The following is a 23516-nucleotide window of genomic DNA, read 5'->3' as shown; positions in this document are numbered from 1 at the left end:
TCATTGTATCTCCAGCTATAAAAACATGTTCCACATAATAAGACCCAAAGAGATTCATCTTATGTGAAAAAGAACACTGAAACACTGACACTTGAAGGAATTGGAAAGCCGACTTTTAACCACGGTGGCGCCTCTTTCCCGAGTGGCACAGTGTGCAGGGAAACCTTCGATGGCCAAAACTGCACATTGCGGAGCTTGGAAACGCCTGTGCACAAGGCCACTGTCAACCTGACGTTAACGCCGCGGGCCTGACCCCGCCCCCGGCGACGCCCTCCTCACGACAGCCCTGCACTGGCTGCCCTCATGCTAGTGCGCACGCTCCGACCACGCCCATTGTGTCACAGAATGTCTCCCGGGCAACCCCTGACGCGCTGGGGAGGAGCTGGATGCTGAGTGCGCGGAGTGGAGCTCAGAGCTTGGAACTGCGGAGCGGAGCAGTGGCTGAGCTGCTGAGCAGTGGAGCGGAGACGTCTGCCGAGAGGCGCTGAGCGTGCCCTTTTGACAGGCTGGAGACTTTCTTGACTATGGACGTTGAAGATAAACCATCTTTTTCTAGTTTAGAGGAGGAAACTGCTTTCTGGAAGGAACTTTCCTTCAAGTATAAACAAAGATTCCAGGAAACTCTGGATGAGCTACTTGAATTCCAGGAAAGAAGCAGAGAATTAGAAGCAGAGTTGGAGGCAGAGTTAGAACTGGCTGAACAAAGTAAGAGAGACTTGCAAGCTGATAACCAAAGACTGAAATACGAAGTGGAGGCATTAAAGGAGAAGCTAGAACATCAGCATGCACAAAGCTCCAAGCAGGTCACAATATTAGAGGATGATTTAAGTCAGACTCGGGAGGTTAAGGAGCAGTTGCAGAAGTACGTGAGAGAGCTGGAGCAAGCCAAGGATGACCTGGAGCGTGCACAAAGGGCAACAGTAGTTTCACTGGAAGAGTCTGAACAAAGGCTAGATGAGGCCCTCGAAAGAAATGCATATTTAGAAAGCGAACTTGATGAAATGGAATCTTCGTTGGTCTCTGTGCAGAACTTAAAGGATGAAGTAAGAGAGTTAAAACAAGAACTAGCAGCTCGGGAAAGAGAAGAACTAACCAGAAAGAAAACTCTAGACTCTGAAAAGAGGGATTCTGCTGTGCAAGTGTCACTTTCTTTGCCAGCCACTCCTGTTGCCAAAGGAATGGAAAACAGTTTTCCTTCACCCAAAGCTATACCAAACCATTTTGGTATGAGCCCACTAACTCCTGCCAGTACATCGGCACTAAACATGGGGAAGGATCTCTTATGGAAGGTAGTAGGAGCATTCGTATCAAAATTAACAGATTGCAGGAATTTTTCAGAGTTCCAAGCAGCACGAAAATCCTGTATTACAGGGAATTATAGCTGGTTTGATAATCGGCTACAGCAAAAAGCTCTGTTGATCAGGGCATTCGCCTTTGTTTAATAAAGGGGCAGTGAACTACTTTGACCAGCTGCTCCTCCACTTGGACTGGGCCCCTTGCAACCCATTGTTGGCCCCAGATGTGCTGCCTCTCAGTCTGTGTGAACACCCCCGCCTCCAGGTGGGTGCTCCTGCCCTCTCAACAATCCATAGAGAAGGGGTCAGTTCTGTAAAGCTACTTATCACACCATATTTCATCTTTCTGAGCCTTGTCTATTTTTTTCTTTTCCCCCATCACCAATTGTCTGGGCTTACACCACCCAAATAAAGGTGCGTTATCTAAACTTTTTATCTTAAACTCAGGGTCTACTTTCTTAAGAACCTAGGCCAATACAGTTGAAAAGTCCCTTTCCCAATGCCTAAAATATGTATTCAGAATTTACTACTCATTTTCTCTTCTATGAGATCATATACACTGTTATTTACCTTTTTTTTTCTGTGAAATTTATTGTTTCCACATTTAAAGATTTTTTTTAGGGGAAAAAAATCCATTAGGAACTCATTCTGCTCTCAGGCCATTAAACTTAGCTGTCTTGCCCATCAGTTCATAAAACTGAGCTGTGAATGACCCCAGCAACTTCTAAGTCATCTCTTTATGCCACAGCAAAACAAGAAAAAGAAAAATGGCCAGCAACTGTGCTTAATTCTGATTAAAAAATACTAGCAGCTATGATTCTCAACATTTGCTTAAATGAGTTGTAATAAATCTTAAAATACTTTTTATAATTACAAAACTAGTTAAAGAAAACTTAAAGCTATAACAGTGATCTGTAGCAGGTATGTTTTGTTTTCCTTTAATAATAAATGGCTTTTGTGCTTTTACTTAGAGTCAAAAAAGCAAGGTATGGCTGTCAAAAACACATCAATTTGAAAAATGACAGAAACATGTTATCATTCCTTATTAGAAAGATTCTCAAGGGGTCATTACACATTTTAATTTTTCACTTAAAAGAGGAGATAGTAATTTTTATGCTTAAAAATCTCATTTAATTGTTCATTTTCTTTTAATCTAGAGAACTTATTATCTTTATCAAAATCAAATGTTATTCTTCTCCTTTCTAATTATCAATGCCTTTAAAAAGGCAAATCATGTTAAGTATAAATTATCAGCTTTATAACATATTCTAATCTTTTTCCAAAAGTTGAAAAGTAAACCTTCCATGGTAGAGGACAAATCAATATCAAACTTCTGGTTTTTAAAATCCTCCCAACATTTACGTTGCCAGGCAGCTGCATCTAGGGAGGCCTCTCCCTGTGTACTAGGTGAAACCTCAATATGAATTAGGGCTGGGGGAGGTTCTTGGCTCTGAACAAGAATTCTTGAACAACTTGAATGAGTATAGGTGAGGAAGGAATTCATTAAAGGGAGAGTAGAAGTGAGTGGCAGCTGCTTTGCTGGCAGCAAAAGGCAAGGAAGAACAGAAGGAGGAAAGGGAAACTCACTGAACCCCTGCTCAGCATAGGGCAAATCCCTTGCCAACTCCTGAAGCCAGGGTCACCTGGCATCTAGTGCCTGCTTGAAATCTGCACTGCATGGGAACTAAGCCCCTATAACCCCAGGATTTGGAGGAGCCACAGAGCACTGGATGGAGTGAGTTCATGTTCTGAGAACTTCCCAAAGGCAAAGAAGGAAGATTTTTGGTCAGGCTACTAAGAAGCATGATTGTACAGCTGCAGTCCTGTCTGGGTCACCCAGGTGATGGGAACTTGCAAACCCAAATCAGATTTGCCCTTTCTTACTTGCCTGAAGTAGGATAGAGAGAGTGAAAACTTGTGCTTAAGTGTATACAATTGAATGAAATAGCAAAGTAACATTGCCACTTACCACTGGAAGAGCGCAGAGACAAAATGTAGTAAGTGAGCAGTGAGAAGTCTTTATCTAAGGGAAAAAGTACACAGTGAAAGAAAGGGGAGTGCACCTCACTCAGAGAGGTGGTGGGCTCAACTGCTTAGGATTCTCTTTTAAGGCCTTCAAGAATGGGACAAAGGGTGGGGGTGGGGGGCACAGAAGGTGTAGGCTTCACATGTGGTCTCATGATGTCTGTCTCCAGTGAGAGACATTATGTCACCATCCATAATCTGTCCTCTAGATATTCTGTAAAATAAGCTTAACCCAAGGGATTTCTTGATCCTGTTCTGCAAGATAGTGGTTAACCTCAAGCAGTGAGAACATGCCATTTAGGAGTGCTGGTGCTGCTTTAATACAGGGTCAGTTATTGTCTGATTATCATAAAACATTTTAGGAATCCTGCCTCCTAACTACCTCGTTTTTAAAATGGGATCTTAGCCTTAAGATGGAGTTTCTCCTCTTCTTCCTATACTATTTATATCTCAGCATTTTTAATCATAGGCAGGAAATATTAATCATGATGCTTCCCCCATGTCCCTTTCCTTCCTCATTTATGCATATTTATAAAGGAATGAGAAATATAAAGGAATGAAAAGATTACAGAAAAAATAAAAACTATAGCAAAGCAGTATTTCTATGGAGAATATCATCATGGAGAGGTTTTCTTTCCTCTTTCAGTTCTGAACTAGGAGCATGGCCTACTTCTTAAAGGGCTGGAATTCCCCTCTTGCTCGAAGATGATAAATGATACTATTTAACATTACATATTCAATTTTCTGATGGTCACATTCCCTTAAATAGATATCTGGTAAAAGAAAAAAAACATTTTGCATGTAAACTTTCTTCTTAGAAAAATTATAGCTGACATTTGCTGTTTGTTACAACAGATATTTAGTTAAATGTTTCATGTGAGAATCTTGTTTACCACTCATAACAGCCTTATGAACTTGGTACCAGTGCTATCTGTGCTTTATAGGTGAATTGAGATCAAGAGAGGTTAAGAGAAAGAAGCCCAGTCAAACTGATGACAAGGGGCTGTACGCCTAACCTCAGCTACTTCTTCCCATAGCAGTGCACAAAGGAAGGGCACCTCGTGGAAGAGCAGTAACTCATAATTTAAGCGGAATTCTAGGATGACCAAGAACTCCTTCCAGCTCCACAAACGATGTAGAGGTCACTCCCCCACTGGAAGGCATAAACCCATATAGACCATTAGGCGAAATCTTCAGTTAACTTACAATATAACCCAGCCAGGGACACACTGGGCCTGATAGGGAGGAAAGACACTACATACTAGTGGAGTTGAAAAACCTAGTCAGCTGCTAGCAGCCAGAGCAGGGAGACCTTGCATACACTGGACTTGATTCTGAGGGTATAAGATCGAGGGGAGTGGAGTATTCAATTGGCTGAGAGAAGTCTGTCTCTTTGGGAGCACTCTCCTCAGGTACAGCATGCATCACCTAGCAAGGACCAGGGAGAGGTTGCAGGCACACTATTAGAAAGGCTCCTAGAAGGAAGGAGACACTGATGGTCCATACTAAGTGAGAAATGTCAGAACTGATGACCAATGGTATAAGAAGGGATTAAATCCTCAGGGAAGTGTGGGTGCTAAGTGTGGATTATGATGTAATTCTTATTCTGTCAACAGCTCAAAGGTCATTCATATGATGCCATTGTGTCCCTATAAGACATTAGCAGACATCCATCACTCCACACCACCACTCATCAAACCATATTGTGATTGCTGGTTTATTTTCATAAGACAAAAGTGTGGATTTATGTACTAGTTGGATGCTTGTTTGAGGCTAAGAATTCTATTTTCACCTTTTGCCAACACAGAATAAAGCCTGGTACATGATAATAAGCTAGAATGAAAATAAGAACCAGACAGACTTACGTTAATAGAGCATTTACTATTTGTCAACTGCTATGAACTGCATATTTGTTTTCCCCCACCCCCCAAATATGTATGTTGAACTCCTAAGCCTTAATCTGTTGGTATTAGGACATGGGATCATAAGGGTGGTGGGTTTATAAATGGAATTAGTGTCCTTCTAAGAAGAGATTTCAGAGAGCTTTTTCTCTCTGTGAGTTCTCTGTCATTTGAGAATAAAACAAGAAGTTAACCATCTGCAACCAGGAAGTTGGTTCTCACTAGACACAGGATCTACCAGCACCTTGATCTTGGACTTTCCAGGCTCCAGAACCACAAGAAATAAATGTTTGCTGTATAAACCACCCAGTCTAACACATCTTTGTTGCAACAGTCCAAACTGACTAAAGCACCAACTACTGGACTAATTCCTGGAAGATGATTTCATCCTGAAAACCCTGATATATATTTTGTTGTTGGCAAGGAAAAAATTTCCTCTACCCTTCATATCAAGCTGGTCTAGGAATCACATTGACAGGAGACAGATTAACAGGACAAAAACCAAAGTTTAATTACGCACCTTCAGGAAATTTATAGATGTAGATTCCAAATACAGGGAGAGTGAGGTGTATATGTCATCTTGAACTAAGGAGAATGGGGTAGGGGTCTGAGACTTTAGAGGAAAAGGGAAGCCATTCACAGGGATATAAAAGAGTAAATATTTGGGAAACAAATGTTTCCTGGGACACACAGAAATAATACAACTTAGAAAGGAATTTTAACGAATTTAGCCACATTCCTCCCCATCCACCATGCCAGCCTCACATCACAATGTAATTATGTCTGGGGATAGCTCTTCCTGGAGCAGTTCCTCCATCTGAATTCTTTGTATGCAGTTAAGAGAGAGGAATGTCAAAGTGTCTCTCTGAGTCTTTCAGGCCTTTATTATTTTCAACTCTGACATAATCTGCCTGCCAAACTGGTGAATCTTGGGGCAGATTGTCCTTGACCCTACAATGTTATCTCCAATTTATGGGTATAAAAGTGAGATTTAAAGAGACAAATCCATTTGTTTGTCCATGGTTGCATTGCTACCAGATTACAGAACAGACATTTGAATCCAGGCAACCTAACTTCCAAAAGAGGTGAACTGCCTTCCTATTTAATAGGTACTCAATTGTTGTTCAGTAAATGAAACAGCTATAATTATTACATATTAAATGTGGAAATCAAATCCCCGGGATCACCATGAGAATCTCTTGGGAGAAGAAAACCTTCTCCAAGCAATATATAGACCTATTCTTTTTAATGAATGTATTTCAGTTTAGATTTATACAATTAAAAAAATTTAGATACAGAGGTTATGTTCTTGAACACCCAAATCTGTATTTGCATTCCCAATGCATAGTAAGCCAATCTCTAAGTCACCAGGTTTGAAGCAGAGAAATATTTATTATCAGAAGGGCAGCAAAATGATAAGGCAGGGAACTTTTCCCCAGTCTGCCTTACCAGATCAGGCAGAGAAACAGTTTATATGTATATTGGCAAAGGAATGTGGGGTTTAGGGAAGAAACTAGAAACTTCATGAAACTTTTTGGAATTATGAACCAATTCCATCTTCCTGGTGCTGCCTAAAGAGTTTTGGCATGGTTCATATTGACTCCAAGTTTGTTATCAGTTCTGCAACAGAGACGTTATCAACCAACTCACCCTGCCCCCAACCCCTGCCCAACACACATAATGCCCCATCAGTAACCAGCTTCAGGGAATAGGGCTAAGGAGAAGATTCGGATCCTTGGAAGTTCATGCAACCAGTGAGGTGATTATCTAGGGAAAGCCTAGTGAAGATCTAAGGGAATAAAGAGATATATACCCGGGAGCAGTACAGTACAAAAAGATTTTTATTAGAAATCACAAATGCAAATGAAACTCTACACATGGTAGTGAGACTTACGGAATTTGAAACCTTAAAATCAGCTTAACAATTTCGCAGGCTGTCACATTGTTGTGATTATTGTTTTCATCTGTGGTATGTGCGTGCTTACAGTGTGAGGAGAAGGTGGCATTTTACAACTTCTCAGGGACACATTTTGTCTTTCTGATCTCAAGGCTGTGAGTTCTATATAGGTTAATGTTTCATTTTCACATTACATAAGCTCTCTTGCTTTACCATCAATTAATAAAAATAATGCTCATCTTATCTTGAAAATTCTTACTCCCCACCAGGACCCCTCACTGATCATATATTATAATAAAAATATTATGATTTAAAAACTGAGTTTTCAAGTTAATTCATGTGCTTCATTTTGTAATTTTTGTGCTTACTAAAAAAGAATTGCTCTTTGAAAAGAATTAAAGATCACAAGTTTCTTTTAGCAATGAAAAAAGTTTTCCCATTCAGAACAAATGAAAGTACTAAAAGTATTCTTTGATTTTTCACAAAACCGTACAACACAGTTGTAACCCTTGGGTGAAAATCCCAGAGCAAAATACCTCTAGAAATACCTTTCTAAAGCCAAAATCAGTCTAAGGGAAAAATAAAGTTAAGAAACCCTTTTATTTCTTACAAGCAGTCGTCTGGGCTCTCTCTTGACCAGGCTGCAGCAGAAGAGAGCTCCACCCATCCTCTCCAGGCCAGATAAACCCTCACACACCCTTGTGATTTCCTACTGATATGTAGATAGACCACTCTTCTCCACCCCCTGAGACACCTATTGATATGCAGACGCACTAAAGCCAGGCCAGAGATTCTGAAAATGTTGCAATTTTACCCACAGCCCACCCCTCCAAGAATCTTGCCTCACAATCTACATATTCCCCATTTCCACAATGGCCCCTGTGTGAGAAAACTGGAGCATTGTGATGAGACTAATGACATACAATAGCAACAGCAATAAAATCATGACAATCCTCAAGCTGGAGGATTCAGCTAGGATCAAAGTCCTAGGCCAATTATGCCTATAGCTTGCCCATTCCACAGGCAGTCAGTAGCTGAACAGGTAGGGAGTTCAGAGCAATCATCATGTGTAGCTTCTGCCAGGGGATGCATCTGGGCCACAAGGACTGAAGAAAAAATAACTTTAAGGGTGATAAGATACATGTTTTAATGATACCAGAATAGGCAAATCTTGTCCATTGGGGAGGATACATGCAAGGGAGTGGTCCTGGGATCTCGTCCTGGTCTAGTATACCAGAATTTCACTCCCCTCCTTGTGGGAGTTACAGATGGGTCAATATATATAGGTCTACTGGAGGTAGATGTACTGGCCATAAAGATAAAAAAAAATTGCCCATTAGATGCTCTTACTTCCCAGACTTTCTGGGTACATTACCAATCTTTGATCTTTGGGGGGTCACTCTGCTGCTGCTCCAGGAGTACACATGAGGCCAGCTTCCAGGCCTTTACCTCAAGGTGCCAGAAAGACCAGCTATCGCTGGTCTATGTGTTGAAAAGTCCAGGGCCACATCCATTCAACAGTGTCTCCAGGGTTTAATGAATTAGGAACTGGCAACACAAGGTTACTCTGCTGGACATATCCTGGCTTCAGTAACTCCTCTTTGGTTTGCATATACAGTTGTATAGGAGAGGCAGCAATGTGTGTGCCCATATCCACAGGGTCAAGGCTTCTTTTCAGAGCTTCTCATTTAAACACCATAGTACTCTCTATAAGCGAACTGACCAGCCATGTAGATATTGGGTGTCCAACTTCAGGCCAGATTTCAACAAACCATTGTACCTCTCTGTCATGCCTGCCCCAGTAGGGTTATATAGTACATGAAACTTCCATTTTATTCCTAATTGCTGTACGTGTTGTTGTAATGCATGTCCAGTAAATTGGGTGTCTTGAATCACTCTCAATCACCTATTGCCAGCCATAGGCTACAAAGAAATGCTCTATGCCTCTCTTGGTGGCTTGCTGATCTGCACAATGTGCACAAAAAGCAACCAATAGGCCAGTAACTGTATCCATGTAAGTCATGGCATACTGATATCCTTCTGATATGGGTAGCGGCCCAATAGAGTCTATCTGCCACCTAACAGGGGGTATTGGCCCACTTACTATTGTCCCATGTTGCTGTAGGACTCAGGGTAAGTCCCTCTTGGAGCACACAAGGCACTCCTTTCTGGCTCAGCTGACTTCTTTAAAGGTCAACGTCAGGCCCCACTGATGGGTTACAGCCCACATTGTCTTTTGCCCTGAGTGCAACAAATGCTGATAGAACCATTGGGCCACATCAGAGGCAGGCTTTCCTTCTAGCCAACAGACCTGGGTGAATGTGTCAGCTTCATCATTCCCTGGGGATGCCAAAGGCAAATGGTCAGTCACATGATATACAGTAACAGTCTTAATCTGACCAGAGGCCCATAGGTCTTGCCACAACTCTTGCCCCCAAAGGGGCCAGTGACCAACCATCCAGGTGGCATGGTACCATGTTGGTAGCCACAGGATCAAGCCCCAATAGATGGCCCAGCTGTTAGTGCCCACAACTATAAGGAAGGGCTCCTGAGTGATCACGAGCCATACTGCCTGCAGCTCAGCCCATTGGGTGCTTTTCCATCCCCAATCCATTGTCTCAGTCTTAGGATGGAAAGCCACAGCCCTCCACTTTGGGGGCTGCCCATGACTGGAGGCATCTGTATACTGAGCATCTTCAGGTATCGGGGATTTTACCTTCTCATAAGGACTTTCAGCCCCCAATGGCTCAAAAGCAAGTTCTTACTGCTTTCCACTCGTATATGTCACTGGCCCCTGTAAGCATTGGAGTTGTTCACTTAAGGGGCTAATAGAGAGGGTGCTACACTGCTGTAATTATGCACCCCATTTGGCCATTGTAGGTGTGCCACACTGCTCCATGGCCTTTGCGTCCAGTCTCACATCCACCCTCGGTGGATTAGGTGATTGTTTGTTGGAGCTGTTCTGGTGATTAGCTCTGTAGCCAGCAAGGTGTGGTACACAGCAGCCAGTTGCTTCTCTATCAAGGTGTACCAGACCTCTGCTCCTTTCCATAATTGTAACCAGAATCCAGTGGATTGGCATGTCCATTCAAGCCACTGCCAAAGAGCCCACCCATAACCATCTTCAGTTACATGAACATCTAGCACACAGGGCCTTGATGAGTCCCTTACACTCATGGCCTGTATGGCCTTGACTGCTCCCTTAGCAGCAGTAAAAGCACATGCACATGTCTCATCCCAGACCCATCTCTCACCTCCAGTAAGGAAACAACTTCCTGAGCAGTTTCTCTGCTGCTTCTTCCGCTCCAAGTCCTGCATTTTCTGGACCCTGCCTCTCTGTGGTGCTTCTCCCTCCACTTTCTTTTTTTTCCCACTATACTTAACCACACTGGCCTTTTTTCTGCCAATTAAACGGGCCAAGTATATGTTTCATCAGCTGCCATGAACTTGATGTTCAGTATGCTTGGAATGCTCCTGTCTCGAATCTTTGCATGGCTGCCTCCTTCTCATTGTTCAGTTGTCAATCCAAAGTTTACATTCTCAGAGAGCACCTACCAGTTCCTCTTTCCACATTGTTTTCATTGTAGTAGTCATCAACATTTGAGTTTACCTACTATACTGTCTTATCTAGTTCTGACCTTTCCCCTCTTTGAGGGTGAGGAAGTTGATGTTCATCATCATTGTGTCTCCAGCTATAAAAATATGCTCCACATAATAAGACCCCAAGAATATGCAATTTTGGGGGATCTGGTAGTATTCTTTATGGGATAATTTTTTAAACAATGCCTTTGCATTAATCTGTTATAATTTTGTATACAAACTTGAACATTTTATTATTTAAAAACTTTCTGTTTACACTTTATATAACGGGAAAGATACTGAGGTCTATAAGACTTTCATTCTCTTATTGGCTTTTTTTGGTTATCGATCTGACATTAAACAAATTTATCTAGTATTTTATATGTTTACATGTGTCTTTTTCTCAAACATTAGTGGTTGAGTTTTGGAACTTACTGAGATCTTGGAGGTCATAAAACTAGGAAAGCACAATCTGTTAGTGGTTGGATTAAGACTATGTCTCCTAATATTTTTATAAACAATATTACCTCCATTCACATAACTCATTTCTCTGTATCTCAGTAAAAATAAAAATGTTAGGTAGCACTCTAGTAACTGAAACAAGAAATAATAAATAAAGCAACCAAATTAAATTTAGACTAAACAGAAAAGAGTAAGTAAGCATATCCTGGAATTTTCTGAGGGCAGCAATAGATGCACATATTTCTTTATTCTGATTTCACATTCACTTCTCAGTAATAAAAGCTGAACATTGGCACTGAAAAATAAGTTGCACGTGATGAAAACTGTTGATAAAGTTCACTCTTGAAAATAATAGCATGCAAGCTGTATCAAACTAAATAACTTTAAAAATTAAATAGTATACCAGTACCTGAATCTTTTGTTTATTGGCACCAGAAAACATAAGAAGAGTATCATTCCATATTCAAATATGTTTAAGTACATTTTCCTGTCAAAGTTCCAAAATGATCTCCCGTTGTGTACATACTGACAAAATTCCTAAATACATTAAGATTAAAATGGTCATTTCAATAAATCTCTGTATTGTGACAATTATAGCACTATACAATAAGCACAAAGGCCAGGCATCTAAATGTTAGTATTAGTATTTCTAGAAGTACAGGCCATTAGAATGGGAAAACAAATCTGAGTAAACACTCATCTCTGCCCTTTGCTTACTGAACTGTAGACTAGAAGCTATAGATGAAGGTATCCTCTGACTAAAGGCATGGGATAAATGTAAAGCCATGCAATCTGATCTTATAGTCCTCATAGCTAATAGGATTTTCATAGGTTTGAAAACGTCTTTTAACACAGGAAGAGATTTCTAGATGTTAAGTTTCCATTGTGATGGTCAAAATACACAAGCATCCAAATATTTATTTAAATTACGGGCTTTTTCCTTAAAAAAAAATATAAAACAGCACGTCATGGAAGCAACTGGTGAGCTTCCATGTGACTTCTGATTTCACCAAGTTCTGAAGACTGGATCCAATTATCTATAGAAATATCAGCCTTATTGTCTTCTAAATTCTCTCTTGACGGCCATTTGTAGGGACACTATTTCAAGTAAGCCACAGCATCAATTTTGTGGGAGAAAACGAGTAGCAAATGTGAAACTATGTGTGGATTAGCACCATGTGCATAAAGGAATTGTATGTACCCTATGTGACATAGAATAGCCACAGTATGAAGCCTCACCTCCACTTATCCCAAAGGTTCATGATAGAGAAGCAGTAAGATATGTTCTGGTCATATTAGTTCATTTTGATTTCTCTGTTTAAATAGAGCATCTTGCAATTTTTACTCACAAAAGTAAGCTACCATGTAATAAAATTATTTTTTTCAAATCACTATTCTAACATTCTTGCTTTTCTCTTTTTTGTGTATTTTTCTCTTTTTTAATACAGTTTAACTATTATTAGTGTTAATGAATAAGTCAAGATCTAATGTATTACACAATGACTATAGCTAATCATATAGTAGTCAGACTGAAAATTTGCTGAGAGTAAATTTCAGGTGCTCTTATTTTTGTAAAAAAAGTAACTATTTGAGGAAATGATATGTTAATTAGTTTGACTGTAGCAACCATTTCATTGTGCATATGTATAGCAAATCATCATACTGTACACCTTAAATACATACATTTTAATTAAAAAGTATAGTGTTCGTGTTAATTATATTCATTAATTCAAACCCTACCATTTGCTTGCTTCTTTCATTGTATTATCTACTGCATAATAATTTAATTGTACTAATCAGATTTAATTCAGAATATTTCTTTTTTATTTTGGAAAACCATACTAGGTTTAATTCTAAAAACTCATTACTAACCTACTTTGCCTTTTCTGACAGTAAGGATCTTTTTATTTTTTAAAGAAATAGACCTGCTTAATGTTGATACTAGGGTTCTTATTCGTGGAGCAGAAGAATGAACTTCACAAACTCTCAAGGTAGGCAAGCAGGGGAAAGAAAGTTTTTTATTTAGAGAAAGTGATAGTACAGAAGTCCCAGTACATGCTGGGATGGGGTCAAGAGTGCCCGTGTCTGGGCCGTGTCTAGGGGATATCTCAGAATTAGCTGAATTGTCTAATTTCTATTGGTTCCTGCTGGAAGGCTGTTCCTTGTTTTGACCAATCTTACTGAAAGTTGTGTATAATTTGGCATGCTCGTGCGACCCTGACTGGTAGCAAGAAAAAAAGAAAGGAAAATAAAGGGCATTCCCGTGACAGCCATCCCGTCCTTGTATATTCCTGAAGCCCTCACGAAGCTTTCTGCTTTTGTTCTTTCTGAGGCCCCTCATCGTGTGCTAACTAGACGGGCTGCCTCTGCCTTTTCCCTGTCCCAGTGGAGCATGGGAAGGGAGTACTCTGGTTTTAACTTGACGATGAACAAACTATGTAAAGTCTATTTTCTCTTCACAGTTCATCATCACATAGGAAAATCTGCACTGAATGTGAAGATGTTATTATGGAAAAACTGACAATGAAATTAAAAGATGCAGCTTGAAACTATGAAGGGGCTTATATGATCCAGGTCAGGTATTTCAGATGAGAATACCCTGGGTGTATGACAGTTCATATTTAGACTTGGTGGTTCTGAACGAGATTTAATGTTTCAGTTTAAAAAAATACCCCTTTATCTTAAGATGAAAATATGTATATTTCTTTTCAAACTTGGTAATATATGGAGTGAGTTTCTCTTTTTTTCTATTCCTCTGTAAGTAAGAGAGTAAGTTCTTTTTTTAGTAGAAAAATGTCATCCTAATCACATGGAGCCTGCTGAACCTGAGAATGTTTAAGCATAGATAGCAGATGGATTTATTTTTAATTTTAATGAGTACTTAAGCCAAAAAGACTATTCTATTTGTCACTGTATCCCAATTAATTTGTAAACAATAAAGAGCACTACACCAAGATATGTAGGTAAAAATGAAATAAATAAGTAAGATCCTCAGATTTTTCCAAGTTCATCATCTCAGAGCACTGAGAGCATAGCTATTTTAAAAGAAGGAAAAGTTCATGCAATTCTCTGTTACATAATGCAGATGTCTATTCTTCTCTTCTGTTAGTCTTGGCCTCAAAGGGATATCAAAGCCAGTGCCCCTAACTTAGCTCCAAAGCAGCATGATTTTAATATTAAGACATTGGCTCTGGACTTCTACTTAGGTCCACATTCCACCTCTGATATTTATTGTCTCTCATCCTTCTTTAAAATTCTATTAAACATCTGCAAAATGCAAATACTAATATGGGCTGACTCAAGGTTTTTGTAAAGACTGATTAAAATCATGCATTAAAGGACACACCATAATCTTTGACAGGGATAAAGGTGTTCAAAAATTGTTAGCTATTATCACTACTGACAGTTGCACATAATCATGTTAATTAGGATTTCAATTTCTACTCTATAGTTTCATAGCTATTACACTACATGACTGTGCACCAAACATACAATTGCTTGGTTATTCTATGATTTGAGGTAATTAGGTGATCTATTGAACTATTAAGCACAAAATTTGTTTCATTATTAAGCTTCCCACCTTTCAAAAACATTATATGTAAACAATCTAAGAAAAAAAGTAGTTTCTTTGTAAACATTCTGAAGGATAAAAAAGTAATAAATCACAAACAATACCCTCAAGCCACTGCTTCCTTTATTTCTTTACATATCCAGTATGTTCTTAGTTTTAACTGAGATCATTCTTGCTTTAATTTGAGCTTTCACTCCATCCCTTTTGCTCCTTTCTTTCTTTTTTTATTTATGTTCTTTATGAATTTGGAAATAAACACTTTGATGTTCAGGGAAAAAAAAGATGAAGTTAATCAACTTGAGTATTAATTATGTCACTTCATAAAGTGCTATTTGCTAAGTCAAATACATTATTCCTATCATTTCTTTATAAGGTTTTATTCCCATGACTATCTTTCATCCCAAAAGCTTTTCCGGTTTCACTTCATCTTTTTAAGCAAAGGTAATCAGAGTTGTAGTGGCTGTAAATTCAACCAGTACAGAATGGAAGGAAAGGCCAAATACAAGATTCTTACATATTTTAATTTTTCTACTTTTCTTTTGTTACAACAATCATGGTGGCCCTACTTGTTTTTCTCTCGAATTCCTTTAGTATGTTCTTCCTTAGTCTGTGTTTCCAATGTCACTTACTCTGGCAGTTTAGTATTTTATCTCCGTAATGTGGGTGATTTATTTTGATCTTGCAGTAGTGAGTTCATCACTTCCCAGATGTGACTGTCTTGGTTTTGATTCCCCATACACACTCTCATCAAGGTTTTAGACAGAATATGTCTGAAGAATGATGACTCTTAAGATACAGTTAACTAGATAATAACAACCATCAAGTATTGACTGTTGACTTTGCCAGACACTTTGTAGTAATGATCTCATTTAATCTTATTAAGAAAGAAGTGGCTATTATCTGCATTATCAGATGAGGGAAATGAGGCCACAGATTATATTTGTAGTGGCGATTAGGTCTGTCTCTGACCCAGACCATTTTGCTAACCACCACTGGATGTCCCTCCCCACTCTCCTCTCTGATTTTTCCCCTTCCCTTCCCACCTCCCTCCTCCTTGATTCTCTTTCCACCTCCATGCCTCTGTGTGTTTCCTTTTACTTTTTCCTTACACTATTCAAGGTCTGGGAAGGTCAAAGATGAGCAGGGCAGGGACCCTAAACTCAGCTAATTCCTAGACTGAAGCTTCATTTTAGCACAGTGCCATATACATAGTTGACATTCACTAAATATTTTTAAATATATCAGTGAACCAAAGAAGCAAATCACTAATGTTACCAAGTTAGTAAAGTAGGAGATGCCACCCTCCATCTCTACACAAAGATCAATAATCAGACAGCCATTCATGAACAAAACCAGCTCTGGGAGAGCTCTGTAGTCCACTTAAGAAATTCAGCCACACAGGGGAAGAAAAAACTTAAGAATAAGGACACAAAAAGGAAAAGAATAGCAGCTTCATTTGCCCACATCATCTCCTCTCCCAAATTTTCTCAGCACCAAAAATAGTTCTCCTCACTGGGAAAGGGGGAGCAGGGGAGTGGTGGTTTCTCCAGTCTCCCAGAGCACAACATGAGGGGCCTGGTGAGAATTTCACCCTACCCAGAGACCAGTAAATACCAAATGTATAGAGACTGCGAGGAACAAGAAGGGAAAGCAGAGGCTTCCAGGATCCTCCACACAGTGGGAGTGAATGCTGTTCCCAGCAACTGCCATTCCCAGTGAAGTGCACTGTGGAGAAACATCAACACACTATTCCTTCTTCTGACAGATTTCCTCATTCCTTACCATTTTCAGACCTAGCATCTAAGGATTGTCATCATTTGCACTTACTATATCATGGAATTAATACAGTACATTCTCTGTGATTCTGTTGTTGATTTAGTTGCTTGGTAATTAACCCTGTATCATGCTTGAACACACTTTATGCCTTGTAATAACTTGATTGCAATAAAGCAACATACTATAATAAGTCTTCCAAGGGAATATAAATATTATTTGTGAAGAACAAGAGCTCAGTGACTTTACACTATCCCGTCAAGTACCCAGAAACTGACACAGTGGATAGGAATTAATAAAAGTATTTTAAACAGCTACTGCCAGTATGGACACCTTTGCCTAGCAACAATGGTTAATTTTTTTTTTGCCACTGTCACTGGGAACACCAGGTGAAGGGCATTTGACTTCCTCTACTCAGAAAATCATCTTTTTTGTGAAGAGGGTGTTTGGTCCCTGGAAGGACTTAGCCACCAACAATCTTGTTCATTATTTGAGAACCACTGCATGTCTCTTCCCACTTTATTTCTATCCCTAACCACAATGTTATTTATTAGTCAAACACTGTGAAATTATTGATATCTCACTATTTTTGCCTCAAAGATGGCAATGTTATGTGGTTCAGCTTGATGTATGTCCAAGATAATGTCCCAGATAGGTTCAAGAGATTTGAGATTGTTTTGGAAAGCTGTTAGCTATACCAACAAGAACAAAATAAACTCCTAATACATGAGTGTGTGTGTGTGTGTATGTATGTGTTGTGTAGTCCTCATGGCATATGAAACATTATAAAAACATGGGAAGTAGAAGAACACTGCCACTTAAAGAACGTCTATTAAATGCCAAACCCCCATGTTAGGGCATTTCTCAATTTTTATTTTTATTTTTTTATGTTAGCCTAATGACCCAAATCAGGGATGAGTGAATGCATTTTAGAGGCAAACATGATCAAAACTTAAAACACTGGATTAAAGCTACCCAGATTATAACAATATAACCAAGTTTTACACTCTAAGTTCATCTGTCTCCAAAACTCCTGCAGTTTCTAATACACCCACTATGATTTATTTCACAATTTTGATTATTTTTCCATATAAACTTTCTGCAAGTGCACTCAAAATGGGATTTTTAGTCCCTGATTTTGCATTTGCCATAAGCCTACCTATAGCATTGTCTAAGTGGCAGTACCTCATTTTGCCTTTTCCATACTTGTCACAAAGTTGGTGAAATCAGCTACAGAAGCTATGAAACATCAATCACATTTCTGTTTATTCCACCACTGTATAAAACCCTGCAATTTCTTTCACAATAGAACCTAATGCCAAATGTGAGTATCATCCTGGAGAGTGATTCAAAATACCTGTGTTAGAACTGGCTGCTTGCCTCATAGGGCTGCTGTATAGGACATCCTTGTGTCCGTGGTGGGTTCTACTATTAAGGTAGGAGAAGAAATACTACAAACTCAGTTCTTGAATATCTACCCCTGGGGATTTTCTGTTTGGTCACTGATCCACAATCATTTATAGATTAATTAATTCTCAATTTTAATCATCTTGAGAGCTGTCACCCTCTTTTTCTTATACAACTAGGCTAATATGTAGAAGCAAGGACTTTGGAGCTTCAAGAGACCTAATAGAGCAATTTCTTAGCCAATTTTGAGAGTTGATAATGTACATTTCAGAGGCAGGATATTTCTTGCTAGAGACCAGTCTTCTGAGTACATTAAAGGTAAAAATTAGAATTATTACAACCAAATGCATAAAAGCTCTCCTATTCAGCTTCCATGCATTTTATAGGACATTAGCAAGAGCAACAATAACAAAATGGCAATTAAAACTTACTGAGCCATTACTCTGTAGTTTATGTGTATGACTTATGCTCACCTTCAAGCTTAGGAGAGGTATATCATTATGTTGCAAACTTTATAAATGAAAAACCTAAGAACGAGAGCAGTTAGGAAACTTGCCCAAGGTCATCGTAGTAAATGGTAGAGCCAGAATTCATATCTAAGTCTGTTTAACTCCAGTACCTGAGCTATTAATTGCCATTTTATGTTGACTGTGCTGATTATTAACTACTAAGTAACCAACTACCCCAAATCCAAAAGCTTGAAATAACAACAGTTTATATTGTTCATAAGTCTGCGATTTGGTCCAGGCTCAGTGAGGATTGTTCTTCTGTGCAGCATCAAGCAGATATCTCAGTGGGGGCATAGAGGCCCACTTTGAGGATGACTTACTCACATGGCTGATTGAGCTTCGCAAGCTGTTGTTTTACCTTTATAGAGGTATCTCTGCAAGGTGCTTGGGGATTTCTCATGGTGGGCTGCTGAGATATAAGAGTGTCCCACGAGAAACAAGGGGAAGCTCTAATGACTTTAATGGCTTCAGGACATTAGCAAGAGCAACAATAACAAAATGGCTCCCCCCTTCACCCCCCATTACAATCACTGTCCATCAGCGTAGTAAGATGCTGTAGAATCACTACTTGTCTTCTCTGTGCAGCCCTCCCTGTGCCCCCCCACATTACACATGCTAATCGTAATGCCCCCTTTCTCCACCCCCCCATTGTTCCCTTCCAACCCATCTCCCCAGTCCCTTTCCCTTTGGTAACTGTTAGTCCATTCTCTGATTATACTTCTCCACTCTTGAGACCCAGGATTGACTACTGATAAGCTTTCCGCAGTGGAACGTTAGCAGACAGATGTGAAAATTGGAGCAGAGTCAGTAATAATGAATTTTTAAAACTGTGTCATTACTTTGCATTAAAACTGCACACTTTGGAATTTGAGAAGAAAAGATATTTACAGGCTAACCAAAGCAGTTCATTCTTGAGTGGAAATGTTTAAGACTGGAGAGAAAATCAAACATTAAAAAAGTGAAACTGGAGAAAGAAGTGATTTTTTTCTTAATATCATATATTGAAAAGAGTTCTAAAATTGAAATGATTCAATAATAACCTGAATGACCTTGGCTAAAAAGATACTTGTCATTGTCCAAAAACAGAAGTTAAAGACACCCTAAAGCTTTGTTTTTCAGTGAAGACTACAGGGTGATTTCTATCTGAAACAGAGTAAGGCCTTGCTGGTACGCTGGTATGAGCAATCTGGCATCCAAAATTAATTAGTATGTTGGCAAAACTCATCTTTGAATCCAAGAGCAAAGGATCAATCTGAAACTGTCCAATGCTTTGACATGACAATTCTTATTTACCACTCTTTTCTTATACTGTGAACTATATTATACTGTGAACTAGTTGAAGAGGGGGAAACGAACAAGGACTGGGTATTTCTCTTTGCTCTTTGAAAACAAAGGTCCAATAATAATTCCCAAAAAGCATTTTTTTTCTTTGTAATAATAAGTTATCAAGGCAATAGGTCAAAGGTCTCACATCCTTATCATTGTGAGACAGGCAGAGCAAGTTAATATTCCTCTCAGTATGGGAAAGTAGCTTACCCTTAACCCTATCTTATACCTCTGCAATAGATATACCTTCCCACTATCTTCATTCCGTTTTCTTGTGTAGCTTTAAATTCAGAGCTAAATACCAAATTCGCCAAGGAGCTGCTATGATTGTTTCAAGTATTAATCCCCATTTTGATATTTTAAGCACTGCTGTATTTATTAAATAAGTGCACAAATAAATATCATGTGCAAAATATTTATTACTACAACAGAAATGAACATGCATGTCCCAAATATCATTTTCTCTTCTTTTGGTCTCCCTTGCAATTTAGTGGAACTATGTGACTGAGTTCTCACCAATGGTATGTGAATGGAAATGATGTGAGCACCTCCAAGCCTAGGTCGTAAAGATTTCTCATATGTAATACTCCACATTCTTTCCACTTCTTTCTTAATACAGGTGAACACTATATGTTTGAAACTCATATGTTGAAGATGAGCAGAGCCACATGACAGAAAAAAAAACCTGACTCCATGAATCATGACAGAGAAAAGAGCCACCTGCCAGTCAGAGGCATCCATTCTTCCACTGTGGACTTTGCATGAGTAAGAAATAAACATCTACTGTGTTATGCAACTGTGATTTTACAGCTTATCACTAGCTAGCATTACTCTAAGTAATACAAATATATGACTTTGAGGTGGAATACTGCTTTAATAAGGAGCTAAAATGTTTGCATTTCTTTTAGTGTTTGTATATGTGATGAGGAGCAAGTAGAAGATGGGAAAACCAATCATTCCTTGGGAAAATATTTGGTAAAGCTGACACTTTTGCTCATTTGAACTGTAGATGACAGGTCTTCTCAGGGAAAGTTTTTGGAGAATGAGAGTTTTGTATATGTTGGTAACTTTTGACTTTAGCAAGAAAAGAACTGGTCAAGATATTGTATATTTTCAAACAAAGGTGAAAGAAAATTGAGAGAAATCAGAGATCAATGGTCATACAGCCTCAGAAAAAAAGGAGCTGTTTTGAATCTTGAGTACTATGAAATAAGGATGAAGACATTGAGTTACATAAGTTCAGTAAAAATCCTCAGTTCAACAAAATGCTCCAGGCTTGAGGTAAAGCCCAGAAAAAGGAGGTAATCTTCCCACCCAACTATATAGGTAGAAAGCATAAGATAAATTATAGAAACATTGAAAAACACTCAACCAAAAGAGCTAACTCTTTAATGGTATTTAATTGCTCTAAACAATGAAGTAGCAGAGGTTCTTAATGAAAATAATGAGAGAGTGAATTAAAAAGCAATGATTTTCAATTATAGTGAGAGCAATATACAGTGCTAACACTAATTCCCTCCACCGTTATTCTGGTAAAATTCTTACTTCAAAATTACAACACCTACTTTATACTTCCATTGCTCACCGCCCCATCACTTCTTCATCACTAATGATCTCATGATTGCTAATCTTGATAGAATTTTCATTAATTTAGTTGAACAAGTATTTTTTGAGCACCTCCTCTGTGCTTAGTGCTGTAAATAGAGAGATTAATGGAACATGGCTCTTGTCCCTAAGAATCTCCTATTTCAAGGAATGACATTGAATCAAAGCCAAATCTATGACTGAAAGTGCCCTGTTAAGAGTTGCAACAGCAATAAAACTACTATAAGACTCTAGAAAAGGAGATCAAACAAACAAGGGATAATCTCGGAGGTTTTAATGAATATTTGAAACAAAATTAGGCTTTAGAGAAATTATTGTTTCGAGAAGTTTGGTAACAGAAACCATCTTAAAACCTTCATCTTAAAAACAATCCTCTAGAAATTTTCTATAGTTTAAAAAAACTAGGTCTCAATCAACTCAGCATCAGCCATTTGTCAAAGGCAACTTATTTATAGGTATGGTTTTGAGGATTTCCCAATAAACACTTATTACAAAAATATTGAATATAAGGAAAAAAGGAAATACAGTAAATCAGATAAGTTTGCAAATTGAACTATCAAAGAAATGCCTAATACATAGGATGTTTTACATGCAGAAATCAACATTTTATGAATATCTTTTACCCTACCCATTGATGGCTACCCTACCTGAGACTCTCCAGTTTGTTTATAATTTCCAAATTGAGCTTCCTAAATCCTAATGGCCTTCTTGTAGAATAATTCCTCTTAACTAGTAAATTAAGTAATACATGTCAAGTAAGGACAACCTTTCATCACTGACAATTTAAAAGTTTTGTTCTCACACTGCCATCAGTAATTTAGATAGGGTATGGACAGGAACTTAGACTTCTGAACTCAAATACTATCTCTGCAGCTCACTAGTTTTTGCCTTAAGCAAGCCACTTAATTTCTATATGCTTCATCTTCATCTACAAAGTGGAGATAATATTACTTTATGCATTGGGCTGTTGTTTGGATTAGACATGGAATGACCTTAAAACAATGAAAGCTATTTTTTTCTCCCTTAAAATCCTTTCCCCTTTTCTATCAACCTTGTCCTCAACTCCCAAGGTCCCACTAATTACCTAGTGCTTTAATTGACTTCAGATAACTCAGAGAACTTTTGATACTAAGATGGGAGGATGGCATGATTCCAGTTCACAGGAGATCTTGTTTCATGGTGAAGTAAGACACATAGATACCTAATTTTTGTTAGTTTAATTCACATCTCCATCCCAATGCCTAATACAGTGCCTGGGACATGGTAAATGCTCAATAAATATTTACTGAATCAATGAATAGATGGATAATATGTAAAATAGACTAGGATGTGATAAATTTATGATTTACAGTTGTATATATAAAACAGGAGAAACAGGTTAGGGGAAAAATAATCCATGACCCCCTAGAAAATGATGAATTTCCTTTATCTTCCTACTTCATACTAAAACCATCTAAGATCTTAATGAAATCCTGTGAATTAATCATTTTCAATGTAGATTTTCACACCATTTTCTACTATAATTAATGTCATATTTTGCTTGCTTCATTTAACATAGTATTTCTAAAAATAAATCCATTCTTATAATACGGTCAACTTTGACACTTACTCTGAAAGATGATTTTAGCATTTTTAATTAGAGATATTCACCTTATAGTTTATTATCTGTCATGATGCTGGCAGAGGGCCTTTTGTCTCCAGTCTGGATTCAATAGGAAAAATGAATTAAGCTTTGTGTCAAGAGACTTTAAGTCATTTTTCTGTTTCGTATTAATTCTGTGACCCAAAGAAAGTCATCCGATCATGCTGAAACTCCTTTTTCCCAAGTGTAAAATGAAGATTTCATTATAATATTCTGTTAGTACTACTCCAGAGAGTTTTTTAAATGATTAAGTTAAATAAAATAGGAAGTAATCTTTGAAGTTAAAAAATTGAATAAATACTAATTGTTAAAAGCACTTCACAGTAACAGTGCTAGTAGTAATAATACTTATAAATTGATGAGATTCCTTTGGGTATTCCATTCCAGACTTTTGGAGTGCATATGTTGACCTATCCCTAGAAGTATATTGGGGTCCTGAGGTCTTGAATACAAGAATTCACTTGTTATTAAGTGAATCTGGAATAATCTGTGTGCCTACCTAATGTTGGTCATTTCTTTTTGTC

At 38.4% G+C, this 23516-nt stretch overlaps 1 pseudogene; it reads left to right on the top strand.

Annotated features, from left to right (window-relative positions):
* The first annotated feature begins 471 nt into the window (after nucleotides 1-471).
* Nucleotides 472-4975, top strand: LOC118935998 (nuclear distribution protein nudE-like 1; annotated as a pseudogene).
* Nucleotides 4976-23516: the final 18541 nt, after the last annotated feature.

The sequence above is a fragment of the Manis pentadactyla genome, chromosome 9 (genome assembly GCF_030020395.1).
Source record: "Manis pentadactyla isolate mManPen7 chromosome 9, mManPen7.hap1, whole genome shotgun sequence".
Taxonomy (NCBI): Eukaryota; Metazoa; Chordata; class Mammalia; order Pholidota; family Manidae; genus Manis; species Manis pentadactyla.
The sequence above is the reverse complement of the archived record's forward strand: the minus strand, read 5'-3'. Positions and strand labels throughout refer to the sequence as shown.